Below are 15708 nucleotides of genomic sequence, written 5' to 3'. Positions count from 1 at the left end.
ATCATGTCAAGGTTGAAAAACTCTGCTTTAGAGGCATATAGTCGTGTTCTTATTAGCTGTGTTCCCTTGGGCAAGTGCTTTACTTTATTTTAGTCTTGATTTTCATGTGTAAAATGTAGACAATGGCAGTACCTATCTCATGGGATTTGAAACCAAAATTAGTTCACATTGAAGGGCCGTCACATTTCTGTCACTAAGTAAGCATTCGGTAAACAGTGGCTATGATCCTCACTATTATATTTCAAAGACTTAATTTTAATAACAACATAATATCCCATTGAATTGATGTAATATTTCATTCATTTGCCTATTGCCACTTAAAGAGTTTCTGCTATTAGTTCTGCTGCAGTGAACATCTTCGTGTGTATGTCTTGTTGGAAAGTGCATTGACTGGGATTCTAGTTCGGGCTCTCTGCAGTCTTGTGGCATTAGGCAGTCACTTAATCTCTCTGAGCCTTCTTCATCTGTACGTGTGTAGGTGGGAATAATAGCCCTGCCCATGAGGAGTGATTATGAACATTCTGGGAAGTAGCAGTGGAACTTACATGTGTTCAAGTAGCAGAGCCACACTTGATGATTTACTTATCTTACATTAAAGTATTATCAAAATGAAAACACTTTATTATCTGGATATCACTTTAAAAGAAATTAGGTATTATATATTTCTATCCATATCTGTATTCTACAAGAGTATCCCCGCCCTCATTCTCATGTTGGGGATTGAACCCAGGCCCTTGCACATGCTAGGCAAGTGCTCTACCTCTGAGCCACATTCTCAGCCCTCATATGTGTATTCTGATCCAAATAATTTGATTTCAAGAGGATGTTATTGTAACTAAGAAGGAATATCAATTAATTCCCTTTTCTTGTAGAATTTGAGCCAATAATACATTTATGTTAAAATGGAAGGAATCATATGAATAAAACATTGCTGCTGTCCAGAATTATTTTTTTTCTCCAGAATTACAGGTGAGAGCCTGAATAATGAACTCATTGGCCATGTCAATCTATTCAGCAGTAGATTGATTGTTTGCTTTGCTGATTTCTCACGGACCCAGTTGTATAGCCTTACTGATCACACAGAAAGGTCAGTATTATGTAAGTCTCATGGCATGAGTGTCCTGCAGCTCTAGCCTTACTACCTACAAAGTGAACCTGGTAGTGGGGCCTGGTGATGCACACTTATAAACCCAGTACTCTGGAGGGCTGAGGCAGGAGAACAGAGTTTATATCGGGATGGGTTTTGGAGGTAGATCTCATTGGTTGGAGGGTGATCCAGGTCTGATTTTATCCTGAAGGAATTGTTAGGACCTGAGGACAGAAAAGTCTATTTTGTTAACCCTTGATGCAGTGTCAGATTTAACTGCTTCTGAGATGGAGTAGGAGTGAGAATGGTTTTCCCCCTCTAGGTCATTTACCTGTAGTATTTGACATTTAGTTAGACTGAAAACAGAAGCTTGAAAAAACAGTCTATGTGCCTGTGTTGCACACTTTCAACCCCTGCCAAAGTCATTTAAGAGAGTGAGCAAACACACACTGACGTCCTTTAAGACTAGACATCCTGTGCCTCTGAAGCAACTAATAAATGAGTATTCAACTGTTGTACAGAAAGAAAAAGGAAATGACTCTTTGGGAGTGTCAATGCTTTAATTATGTCACTGTCCTCTACTGGTTTTCTCCTTAAGCTTGTAGTTCAAACAGTTTGTTCCTACTCAAGCTGACAGTTCAGTTATTTTGCAAGTGTTTTGAACTTTGCCGTAGCAAATTCTAACCATTAGTGTGGCTTACCTCGTCTGGGCTGACTCATTCCTCCAAAGAGAAGACCAGCTCTATGACTCACCACAGTCAAAGGAGTCAAACTCCTAACAGTTTAAGGCATGTTTTCTTTTTAAGCTGGTAAAGAAATGTTCATTTCTACAAAGTTGGCTGTGGTTACTTTTATTAGTCTGTCCAAGTAGGCTCATATACTACATACCTTTTGAGTATTATCCCCCTTAACACACACAAACACACACACACACACACACACACACACACACACTTTTCTTGCTACTATAGTAATTTTCATGGTCCATGAAAGCTGGTTGGTCAGTTTTTTTGTGTGGAACCTGGCACCCAAGGGCTCAACACGGCACTGAGCAGAGCTACCAGGCCAGCACTCTGAGCATCCTGTTCTGAGGATGAGTCCTCTTCTGCCTGAACACCTGTTACAAAGCAGGGGGACACCAGGTCCCTTCATCATTTCCTGTTGTGGGGTTTTAACATCATTACTAGAGGGAATGACTTCAGTTCAGTGGGAAGACCATTCAGTGATTTCCTCTTAGTTTCTAACAGCAGAGTTGATGTGTAAGATGGATATCACCGTATGGATTGCATTTGCATCCATGCGAATGAGTTTGATAATTGTAATTCTTGCCAGAGGTTTAAATGAAGTTTTTTTTGTTGTTTTTTTTTGGCACTGGGGATCAAACTCAGGACCTTGTGCTTGAGAGGCAGGTGGCAGAACTGCTGAACTAAATCCCCAGCCCCTAAATGAAGTTCTTGATGCCTATAAAAAGTGACAGATAGCCAGTGGAAGACTTAAGGTTTGTGACTGTCCTGGCAGCTGGTGGACGTGGGTTTACATTTGTTCTCTATAAAATTTTAGATGGTAATACCTTTCCTCTACCCACATAAATGTTGAGTTTGAAATCAGAGCTGATAATGGCATTTTAGGAATGCCAAAACACCATCCATACCTATCCATTTTACAGAAAAAAATGAAGACAGGTGATATCAGTTAACCTAACCAACAGCATATAGGCATTTAAAGTCAAAGGTAGCATTGGAACCTGAATCCAGCCCCTTTGATTCTTAATTAAGATCCTTTTCACTGTATCACTACTACATCGTAAGGTTTGAAGGACAATTTATAAAATTCAAGGTGATTATTTTTGCAAATGATTGCTTCAAGTTTTTAGACACCATCCATAATCTTTTTAGCGTCAGAATTAAAAAGATTTGTCATATCTTTTTATCAAAAAATAGAAATTTTCATTTTAATTATAACAATTTAAAAAATGAAAACCATGATTTAGTCCTTTCAAATATAATCCATGAAGGTTAAAAAACCTTAAACAAGGGGTCGATTCACAAAAGAAACCAGAAACATATTTTGAAATGGACATATTTTAAAGTGTAGTTGTTAGAATATATTCTTTTTAAAAAATTCATTGAAAATCATTCGTTTAGAAAGTGGATTAAAAAGCCATTGGTATTTATTTTATCTCATGGCTCCTAAAATGTTCATGGAATGTTTCCAGTGTAGCTAGTTGGTCATTCCTGAGATCTTGAAATTATCTGTGGAGTTGAAAAATGTAGAAGTGATTTGAAAGTTTGTACAGTTATTTGAGTAGGTAGCTGCCTGGCTTTCCTGGCCTCTTTGTGTAGGTATCAAGGGAAGTATTTCCTGAAAAAGTTTGTTGAGTCACAGATCTGTAGCCAACCATGAGATCTTGCTAGGTGGTATGGTAAAACTGGTTGCTGCCCTTGCCGGGAACTAGGTGAATGCCATTTGCAAATCCCAAATTAAATTACAAAGAGCAGGATTTATATATTGATTTATTTTATTTAACTTACCCAGGACATTGAAATCCTCTAACCAGACATGTTTTCTCATGAAGAGTTCAATTTGGAGAAGCTTTCAGAACTCACAGGAGAGAAGGGGATGGATCCCTATGTACTCTATTTTTAAATTTGAAATTATGGATGTGCTCAAATGATGCCAATATTCCCCTAGCAGAAAATGACCTTTTCCGGAGTTTCATTCATAGCACTTGGCACCCTCCTGGAGTCAAGGCGCCCGTCACAAGGCAGCGGGTGGCCTGCTTGTTCTGCTGCAAGTGATGACTGGGAAGGTCCATAGAGGAGAACGCTGACAGCCTCTCTCTCAGACAGCAGATTGTCAGCATTCTTGACCCGGGCACTCCAAGAGCCTGGGAAAACACTTTGACTTCTATGTGGCTTTAAAATACAATATTCAGTTGAATCAAATGACTGTGTAAAATAGGTCTCCAAGACAGCTTTTGTGGGATTAGTTGGTTCTCTGTGTCCTAAACTAATTCATGACTATGTCACTGTCATAATCAGAGCGCCCTCTTATCTGTGAGAGTTTAATTTGCATATAAAATCAACATCCTCACTTCAGATTTACAGCACACAAATGAACACATAGAACTGGGATGTGAGACAAAGGATGATTGTGAATGAAAGATATGAAATTAATCAATTATAAAGTGGAAGGGAGTGATTTGTAGTCAGTGAGAGGTAATGCAAGGGGGCTCCCAGCAGCCCAGTAAGTGAAGAAGAGATTTTGCAAGAAAATGGAAGGGGAAGGAAGGAATTTTCCTAAAGCCTTCAATTCTTGCTCTTCCCATATACCAAAGACATTTCTCTTCCATGAGAAGAAAAATCTTTTCTCAGGATGTAAGCTTCCCATGGACCTTTAAAACTTTGATTTGTTTCTAACAAGTGATTAAGGGCTGGGGATATAGCCCAGTGGTGCTCCAGCCTGCCTCCCAAGCGCAAGGTCCCGAGTTTGAGCCCTGGTATCAAAAAAACAAAAAAACCCCACAAGTGATTAAAACATTGTTATTTCTTAGAAAGAAAGATATTTTTAGAGGAAAAGGAAATGAAAAATTAAGCTTTCCTTTCAAAATCATCAAATTGTATAATTAGACGTGTATAGATTTTTGTATATTAATTATGCCTCAGTAAAGCTGTTAGCAAACGAATTAAATTTTCTTCTTACTTTTGAAGACTTTGTTTCTCCTTTAGATGAGTCTCTGAAAAGGAAATAAACACAACATCCAGTGAAAATTCCATGAGATTTCTATAGTCTAGAATCTCTTAAATATTTTCTGTAATTTGGCTTGAGTTTGAAAAGCTGACATTCACCAGACTTTCCTCATAGATCCTAACCCTACAATAAGAGAGGGAGGTAATCAAACCTCTCTCCCAAGATCGATCTTTCAGATTAATTCAGACAAAACACATAAAATGCTTATCCCAGTGTTGAGCTCGCAATTAGGTTCAATAATTAGGTTCAATTAAGGTTCAATAAGTGATAGCTAAAATAATAACAAAGCTGCTAAAGATGTATCATTGGGTGTGGCAGATTTTTTTGGATCCAGGTTCCCATATTTTTCATGGTTTTATGCATATTAATTTTTTCTGCAAAAAAGATAATTTTTTTTTTTTGGTACCAAGGATCGAACTCGGGTCCTTGCGCTTGCGTAGCAGGTGTTGAAACCACTAAGCTAAATCCCCGGCCCCAAAAAAGATAATTAACAACACACCTTAACAAAATTGGTTGCTAATTCTCATATAAATAAAATGATACAAACTACAAAACAAGAATAAGAGAATACAGAACTCTATGTAAAAACTGAAACCTTTCTCGAGGTTTTATTATCAATGATTGATAAATCTTGGCCCCAATCAGTAGATTTAACTAAAACATTAACTGAAGAAGATGATTTTGTTTTATTTTTATTTATTTTTTGGTACCAGGGATCGAACTCGGGTCCTTGCGCTTGCGCAGCAGGCGGCGAAACCACTGACCTAAATCCCTGGCCCGATGATTTTGTTTTCAAACTCTGTGAAGGGCAGAATGGCAAACATAGAATTCGTAGTAAGACATAAGGTTTGATCTCAAGGAACTTATATCTGAGGCAGGAGGAAGATGAAACATCACAATGGTGGTATAGTCTAATCATAGAGGTTAGTACAGTATTAGAGTATTAGTAATAGCAATAATAGCAACTAACATTTATTGGGTACTTACTAAATGGCAGCCACTATACCACATGTTTTATATGGATTATCTTCTTAAAATATGAAGTATCTATTAGTATAGGTCCTTCGATCAGCATTGGGTTTGACTATTATTACAGGTAAATCTGAGTAAGAATACTAAGGTACAGATCTACTTCTCTTTTCTGTAAAAGAAATCTTGAAGTCCGGTAAGTGGTTCAGTGCTAGTAAGATGACTTTTGGTCATCATAGATACAGTTTCCTATCTTTCTCTTCTCTGGGACTTTCAGTCTCATGATCCAAAATGGCTGCCGGAGTTCCAGTCACCTTATCTGAGTACTGGACAGGAAGAAACAAATGGGGGAAAGAGAAAAAGGGAATATCTTTCAGATAAACAATTCTTTTTAGCGAAATTTTGGAACTCTTACATGGTGACTTCCACTCACAACTCATTCAGTATCCAGAGTTGCAATGGAGGGCCAGAGATGTATCCTTTCAGCAGGCCACATTGCCATTCCAAATAAAATGAAGGTACTGTTAGCAAAGAAGAGAGTGGTTATTGAAAAGAAAATTGTCGGTCTCTACCATAGTTCTTATTACCCTTATATGCTTACTACGCTTATTATATTTAATAGATAAGAAATTGAAGATTAAAGAGTCAAAGGAACTTTTTAGCAGACAGTGGGACAAGGAGTGTTGTCTAGGTGTCTAACTCTGCTGCCTTTGTGCTTTGCATTGTCCAACCTGTGCCCCTGTCCTAGCAACGAAACGCAAGGCAGACCTCTCACAAAAATGGACCATGCTTGGGAACATTAACCTACAGTCTTTTAAGTATTGTCACAATTTTTTCTAAGGTCTGTGCTTTCCTTTTAAACACGTTTCTGTTGTAATGATGCACCATTTTTTTTTTTTTTTTTGGGTACTGGGGATCAAACTCAGGACCTTGCTCTTGCAAGGCAGGCACAGAGCCACCACTGAGCTAAATGCCTGACCTACCCGCCACCAGCTTTTAAAACATCTGAACAATTTAAATAGAACAGAACTATATATATATTTTTTCTTTTTTTTCTTTTTTTGTATTAAATTCTTTTATTGTTACATTGTAGGTATACAACACAATTACATTTCTCATTGGGACTTGTACCTTTACATAATGCATCTTGGTTATTTTTTCCCCATTCCTAGCCCTCCCTTCACGCCCTCCACCCTTCCCTATTTACAAAGACTTTATTTCCATTTCTCAGCATTTTTCCTTTCCCTTCTTTCCTTTCCCCTGCCCCTCCCACTACCCCTACCCCTTTGGACCTTTTCTTCCTATTTTGCATTATCGATTATTCATTCTAATCATTGGTACATTTTAGGTATACAATATAATGACATTCATCATTGGAAATTTGCAACTTTACATAGTCTCTCTTGGTTCTTATTTTTCAGCGTTGCCCAGCCCTCCCTTCAACCCCTCCAGCCCTCCTTATTTACAAAGATTTTAGAACTATATATTTTTTTGGTACTGGGGATCGAACTCAGGACCTTGCACTTGTGAGGCAGGTGCCAGAACCACTGAGCTAAATCCCCTGTTCCAGAACTAATTTAAAAAAAAATTTTATTGGTACATGTTATTGGTACATTTTAGGTATACAATTTGTTTACATTTATCATTGGGTGTTTGTACCTGTATATCTTGGTTCTTATTTTTTTTTCCCCATTACCTGTGCGCCCTTCACCCCCTCCAACCTTCCCTATTTACATAGATTTCATTTCCATTTTTTTTCTTTTCTCATAGTTTTTCCTTTCCCTCTTTTCCTTTCCCCTTCCCCTCCCTTCACTCCTTTATCTTTGGACCTTTTTTCCTATTTCCAGAACGAATTTTTAAAACATAAAAATGAAGTTGCTCTCCATGCTTTCCTCTCAGAGTCATATTTCCATGGGACAGGCACAAGGAAGATCCAAGGGTCTCAGAAGAAACTGGAGCACTAAAGCTAGAGCCTGTCCTGTGGAACTTGGTGATTTCCCAGTGGCCAGATCTCTTTGAAGCCTCGTGTTCCTCACTGCTCTGGATTTTACCCCATGATGCGCAGTGCGCAGATAGGAGAAGAGAGGCGCACTTCTCATTCATGCTTAACAAGAGGCATATCTTAGTTTTTCCTGTATTCTGGAACCTTCTCATACCTTGAGGATAGGTCACCAAACAGTTGTGGATTGAGGTAACAAGTGGAGAAAATGAAAAACCCTTGTATACTGTTGGGGGAAACATGGATTGGTGCAGCTATCATGAAAAACAGTATGGAGGTTCCTAAAGAAATTAAAAGTAAAACTACTGTATGCCTCAGTAATCTATTGCCAAAAGAAATGAAATCTCTACTTCATGAATACACATGTACTCCCATGTTCATTGCAGCACTATTCATAAGAACCAAGATAGAGTCCATCAATGTACAAATGCATAAAGAAACTGGAGTATTTTTATGTATATGTGAAATATTATTCAGCCTTCATAAGGAGGAGATTCTGCTATTTGCCACGATATAGATAAACCTAGAAGGTATATTTTGAGATAAGCCAGATACAGAAGGTAATTCTAAAAACTTAAAGCAACTATGTAGAGATAGAGAAGAAAACTGGTTATCAGGGTCAAGACTGGGGGAAGGAAATGGGATATAGATCAAAGGATTCAAAATAGCATATATATGTATATATATATATAATGATGAATAAGTCAAAAGATCTGCTGTGCAACATAAGAACTTTTACTAATAATAGTGTTTTGTATTCAGGATTTTTGCTAAATGAGTAAATTATAGCTGCTTTTCACAGAGGGAAAATAATTATGTGAAATTATGGATATGTTTATTTGTTTCACTATAATAACCCTTTATATATGTATGTGTATTATTTACCTTGAGTATATACAATAAAATTTATTTTAAAAAACAAAGCTGGGTGTAGTGGCGCACACCTGTAATCCCAGCACTCTGGGAGGCTGAGGTAAAAGGGTCACAAATTCAAGCCTAGCTTGGTCAATTTAACAACTTAGTGAGACTCTGTCACAAAATAAAATACAAAAAAATGGGTTGGGGATGTAGCTAAGTGTGAAAGTCCTGGGTTCAACCCATGTTACTGCAAATAAATAAATAAATTTAAAAAAAGATAAAGAGTAGTGGAAAGAATCCTGGATTCTAGCCTTAGCTTTGCTACTAACAAGCTGTATGATCCTAAGCACTTGAGTTTGCCTCTCTAGATTTAGTACTTTTATCTTTATTTTATTTATTTATTTGGTACCAGCGATCGAACTTGGGTCCTTGCGTTTACAAGGCAAGCAGTGGAACCACTGAGCTAAATCCCTGGCCCCATATTTCTCTTATCTTTAAAACAAAGACCTATTTTAAATCTCCCCCTTTAAATTATAATATTTTACAATTTTTAAGCATTTCTATATGCAGTTGCTTTTCTTTGGAAAAAGTACAAATCTGGGGATCCTGGGTCCAAATCTTTGCTTTGCCTCTCATGAGCTAACATGACTGTACAAGTGACCTAACACTTCCGAACTTCAGCTTCCTTACCAGTAAGATGGGAATAGTAAAACTTGTCCTACAGAGCTATTGTGAGGATTTAAAGAGATAGACAAAAGACTTTGTACGGTAGTAGATGATCAAAGAGTGTGATGGGTGCATACGACATGAACCCACCCCAGCATTTCCTTTTTCAAGCCTTAATGCTTAATATCTGCTTCATTTCTAAATGAGAGGGACTTTTACAAAATCTTTTATAGTATCTCTTTGCCTTGAGGGGGATGAGAAAGAAAGGGGTTTCCAACACCAGTGTATACCCATAGATCCAAAACTGGACTCTTCAGTTCATCTAGTCAGCATAGTTAGATACAACACTAAAGATGTGTTTCCCTGCTGGGAATCCTCTTTCCATTCAAGCTAAAAATCTAGGAAGTGCCTGTCTCTACTGCCTGCTGAACAGCACTCCCATTTCATGACCTCTTTATTCTAATCTGCTGGAGCCACAGGGTGCAAAAATCTCCAACAATTTAAAAGCCATTCATTTTTACTCTGTGTTTTTCTCTCTCCTTTTAGGAAAAAGAACGAAAGGCAAGGAGACATGTTACTTCATTGGGCCTTGTTTTGGTTTTGGTTGTTTTGACAGCCCAGTATAGCTTAAACCCCAGTGAGAACTACCGTTCAGAGTGAAGAATGATGTCAAATGATCAAAGTACCAGATTATTAGGAGAGGTTGGAAAGTATTCTAACATGACCTAGAATCATTTGCTACACCATGGCCCGAAGTGAAAATGGATGTTGATTTAGGCAAAAAGTTTATTGAAGCTGAATTTTTTATTATCTGAGGGCTTTAACGAGCAGTGTTCTACTTCAGTTATATAACTGCGGAGAATCACAAATGAGGAAATAATAAACTTTAACAATAATAGAAGTTTTTAAAACACTTTATGACAGGTCCTTTATCATAACAGTACTTGGAAGTAGGTATTGTTATCTCTCTTTTATTGATAAGAAAACAGAAGCTTATAGAAGTCTAGTAAGTTCCCAAGGCGAGAGGGCAATTAGCGGCAAATGGAGGAAACCTGTGATTTGATGCGGAGCTGGGAGACTCAGAGTCCCTTGTCCTTCAGCCAGGAGACTGACTTCAGCCTTTGGGGGAAAGCAGAATGGGAGAGGCCAACTGCAGCCAAGCTTCTCTTTGTCCAGGGAGAAGAGGGTGGTGGGCGGTGGGTGGAGGGGATGGGGGATGGGGGCACAGCCTGCGGCCTGTATGGCTTTGTCACGAGTGTGGAGCCATGGGCTATCTCACAGGCTGCAGGGTCTGTCTCCAGACCAGACCATCCAAAAGTCTGGAGGCTTGACCTTATCATTTTATTCATAAAAGGATGGGCTTGTGAATTGAGGGAAAAGAACATGACGACTCCTTTCAACATTTATTCAAGAAAAACACATGCCTTTATAAGGAGTGGAATGGGAGTTATGTCTCCAACTGCAACAAACACCCCTTCCTGGGGAATTAATGAGAACCTCTCCTCATCCCAGAGTCCCCACTTGGCTAAGTCCGAACCCTGCGCCATATCCGAGGAAACCTATAGGCTATAGTGAACAGGAAGACTTGGGGGAGGATTATCCAGCCAACGGGGTGAAGGCTGCTGGCACTGAACACACCCAGGTAGCCTAAAATCTTAGCAGGGGCCTGGGGACACAAGAATCAGCCCACTCACCACATGGCCTTCACCCACTCCTTGATTTTTGGGGAGCAACTTATCAAAGGCCTATTGGGCCCTTTTGCTTCTTTCTTTCTTAAAAATAGGTGCTCTTAGGGGTCTCTATGTCATTGCAGAAGGGGTGCTACCCTGATGCCCACCTTCTCTGCCTCTCTTCTCTGATTCCATTCCACCTCTGGCTTGTTACTCTGGCTACAAAATATCACCATGAGACCCCTTAAGTCAGTTTTCTCCAGCTTCTTCGTCACCCTGGAACACTTCTGGAATCAGACCCAACCCTTAGGGGCCCAGGATATGAAGCTAGGGCTGCCACTCAGGACAGAGGGTGCTAATGCTCAGCATGGGAGCATGGAAGGGGAAGCTGTCCTTTTCCTTTCTGCTCCCAGCTGTATGTCTCATTTGCCTTCGGAGACTCTGCAGAGCCCTGAGACAGCTCCTGGCTTCAGTCTGCAGAAAACAGGCCTCAGAAGGGTGTAGAATCTAGGTTCTCTTTAGATAGGAAAGGCGTCTCTTTATCACAAGGATTCTTCTACACACCTCCATTTGAGGGGCGATTTTCAAGTGTGCAGTGGGTGAGACATCGTGTATGGAAGACACTTTCTTAGAGGACCGGAGTAATAGAACAGAGACACCAAAAGCAAGACAGACTGACAGGGAAGCAGAAAGGGAGCAATTCTGAGTGTGACTGGAAACTCCAGCTGTTACAAAGACATTAAAGGTGAATGGCTTAGAAGGGTCAAGAGGAGGCTTACATTTTGCTTGGTTCTAGCCATGGCCTCTTGAGGAGATGACGCTGCTCCCCAGGGGTGAGCCCCTTCCTAACAGCTGTGTTTCAGTGCTCTGCTCCCCACCCTGTGTGCCAGGAATATATCCCCTAGAGACCTTGCACTGGACATGGCTTCTGTGAACGGGAACCTTCATCTTTGATCTTTGCCCCAGGACTACTTGGCATAGTGACTCTTAGTATACATCTGCCTAGCTCATGTGAGGTGCTCACAGAACTTTCCAGAAAGAGCTTCTCTGATGGCATTTATGGGATGTGAGCAGGGAGCAGGCCAGAACACCAGGTGTGGGGCAGCACTGCTGTCCTCGGCAGTGTGTGCAGTTGGGCTGTGTATGGTGGCACAGCACCAGCTGGGGAAAGAGCTGAGAGATGGCGAGGGGCAGTGGAGGGTCAGAATCACAGCTGAGAAAAGACGGAGGCCTGTGGTGAACTCAGACAGGGTAAGCACAGGTGGTGGGAAGGGAGAGGAGCTGAACTAACTAATGCCATATCTGAACATCCTAGACCCAGGTCACTGAGACCATCGTGGCTTGGGCAGCAGTGAGCGGTACTGGCTTCATCCAATCTCTCACTGTTGCCAGCTCGCCCCCTTTCCAGAGGGTCTAGGCAGCTCATTGAATACTTGGAGTTGACCTTTAATCAAAGTTACACAGCATGATTGAAATACATGGTGAATAAATTTTAAAAATTGTATTACAGTAACATATACATTGCCATTAATCCCCCTCAAAATACCTCTCTTCACCTCTCACACACTTACTCCATCATTCTTGCCATTCTGTGAAGCAGTTCTGGAAGTCCTCTTTCATGTTTTCAGTGTCTTTGTGAGGCATGATTAAAAATATGATGAATGCTTCTGCCCAGTATCGTCTAACTGAACAGCAAGCTTGTAAAAACATGATGATGAGTCCTCATCCCCCATAGTCACTGGATCTGGCACTGTGTGAGTCTGGCTCTTCCCCAAAGTCAAAATGACCATGAAAGGTAAACATTTTGAGTTGAGTCAGTAAATCAAGGCAGCTGTGACAGCACAACTGGAGACCCTCTCTTAAGAGGACTTCCAGAACTGCTTTAGAAAGGGGCAAGTATGATGAGATAAATGTGTTCAAAGGGAGGGGGAGTATCCTAAGAGAGGGTGGCAATGTGTCTTGTACTATAATAAATTCTTAAAATTTAAACATTCAACATAGTTTTCAATCATACCCTGTGTTACCAGCAATGGCTCCTGCTGTGTCCTCTGATGTGGAAGTCTTGGTTTGTCTCTCCAGTGACCCCCATGGACCTTTTGAGGTCTGCGGAGGTGAGTTTGGCTTTTTCCATGTAAAGTGCCTCCCCCCCGAGACTTACCTGGGCCAGGATCAGACACCATTTGAGATCCCATTGTCTGTGACATTTAAAAGTGTCCTATGATACTCCAAACTGTCCGTCACTGTGGGTCCCCACCCAGGACCTGTCCTCCACAGTCTTTCCCTCAGGGTGGTCCCTGGTAATCCATTTGTCTTCTTCTCACCTCTTCCTCTGCTCCTCCAGGAAAGCAGGGCAGCCTTTGACTCCCCTCTTGGCTCAGGGGTGGTAATCTCAGTCTAACAGGTGTCTCCTTGTCAAGACCCAAGTCCCTTGCTTCTTCCCCTCAGAGGCTTAGGTGCTCCGTACACAGATAGAAGAATCCTAGTAGCTCACCCCATTTCTCAACATTTCCAAAATAACTGAACAGATCAGTACCCAACAGTGACATGTAATTTAAAAAGCAAGTAGCAAAATAATTCTTTATGAGTGACTTGTAGAAACCAGGCCAGATGTGTTTTTAAGCAGTAACAGGCACTATTGCAATGAGATTTTTGTAACCCCTGAGCTATTTTTGAGGTTGAATGGTGGGAATCCTTTTGAGCACAAAGCCAGAGTCCCTTTGGGCATGTCGTTGTACCACCCCCAGAGCTACAACATGGATTCTAGAGGCATTCCAATGAGAGGCTGGGAAAAACCTGACAGGAAGTATTCCCAGAATACTCTACTCCCAAAGTCCCTGTTTCCTAATGAGTAGGGTATAACTATAAACAAAGCAGACCAGCTTCAAAGAATAGCAATCTATATACATGAACATCAGCCTCAGCAAACAGGAAAAGGCCCTCCTGAATTTTGGCACCTCATAGCACCTTCTATGCCAGGGTATTCTCTCTCTAACCAAGAAAAGCTCACATGGGGCTTGGGATACAGCTCAGTGCTGAGTTTGATCCCCAGCACTGGAAAAAAAAAATAATAATTGCACATGTTCTGTTACCATAGGTTGTGTGCAACCTAGCTCCCAGCCCCTGGCTTCCTGCCCGCAGTGTTCTCTAGTTCTCAGGTAGAGAAGGGAGATGGCAGAGATATGAGGAAGGGGGAGAAGGGAGTGAGAGGCCAAGATGGCCAGGTTGCCAATCTCCTTTGATATCCACACAGACCAAGTTTCTAGTGTCATAGTCTTTTTCTTTTTGGCAGTGCTGGAGATTGAACCCAAGGCCTTAACACAGAGCTACATCCCCAGCCTTTTAAATTCATTTTTATTTTGAGACACAATCTTACTAAGTCACCAAGTCTTCCCAGGTTGGACTTCAACTTGGGCTCCTCTTCGGTGAGCCTCCCAGAGTACTGACATTACAGGTTTGGACCACCGTGCCGCCCAGTTTGGTGATCATAGTCTTGACGCAACCCTGCTAATTTCCCAGTTAATCCTGTTCAGCACAGCTGGGTCTCCCAGAGCATGGCATGTATGCATCTGGAGTTAGTTCAAGTCCCCCAAATCTTCAGCTGTATCACTCTGTAGAGTTGCTATCTTACAGCACATGTATCCTCACTTGTAAAATGGTGAGGGTAACTCTTGTTCTGCACATAGGCCTTATTTTGAAATTAGAAATGTATATGAAGAAATACATTTTGTACCTGACACTAGGAGACAGATACTTCTATCACTTCTAGTACTTCGGCAGGCCTCGTAACCAGCTAAAGTTAGTGAGTGCTTACCATATGCCATGCATTGGGTTAAATACTGTGCATGTGTACAATTTGTGGCACTACTTCTACTACAAAATTTTAAGAAAGTAATAATTCCTAATAGAATGAAGTATATCTCTATTCAGTTAAACAAGAACCTCAGCAGGGAAGCGAGGTTTCAGCAGACTGACAGTTCTGTTTGCATTTGCTTACCCGAAATTCACTCATTATATTTCAGACAACCTATTCTTGAGCCAAGAAACAAGTTCTTGTTAATCCATACTGTGTTTGGGCTTCTAAAAGGATATTAAGGATTGGTGTGGTCAGCTCCACAAGCTAGGTAAAAAAATCTGCTTTTTCATAAATAGTCAAATAATTGAAACCCAAGAATAAGAAGTCAATAGTTTTAATTATTTACTATCAGACATAATCATTCTTGACTCTGCTTCTATATAAATACAAATGTTCTTTTTCTTTTTTGGTGCTGGGAATCAAACTCAAGGCGTCAGGCATGCTAGGCAAATGCTCTGTCCTTGAGCTACATCTCCAAACAAGCGAATCTTTTCTCTCAGTTTACATTTATCCAAAATTTCTGTGGCTTTAATAAACAGAAAGGAAATAGTTGTTGTTTTAGATTATGTCTATAAAAAGCCAAGATTCATTGGCTTTTGAACTGTCTTGTGCCAATACATTACACACAGAGAGTCTAAAATCCAAGCAAGGTGAGGAACAGTGACCATCTGAATAAAAGCTTCTAGAGGAGGTGCCAACAGCTGGGGTGGTGGAAACACACCCCAAACCACCATCTCTGCTTTTCTGCAGTGCATTTGGTAAAGACTATCTGCCCTGTGATATCCCTATCTCCTGAGACAGAAATATCTGGTTTTGTCTTTATTTTCCCTCCATTAAGTTTATTGGTACATTTTAG

Source organism: Heterocephalus glaber, unplaced genomic scaffold (genome assembly GCF_053883595.1).
Source record: "Heterocephalus glaber isolate CG9 unplaced genomic scaffold, H.glaber_assembly_v1.0 deba00001571, whole genome shotgun sequence".
Taxonomy (NCBI): Eukaryota; Metazoa; Chordata; class Mammalia; order Rodentia; family Bathyergidae; genus Heterocephalus; species Heterocephalus glaber.
Note: the sequence above shows the minus strand (reverse complement) of the source record.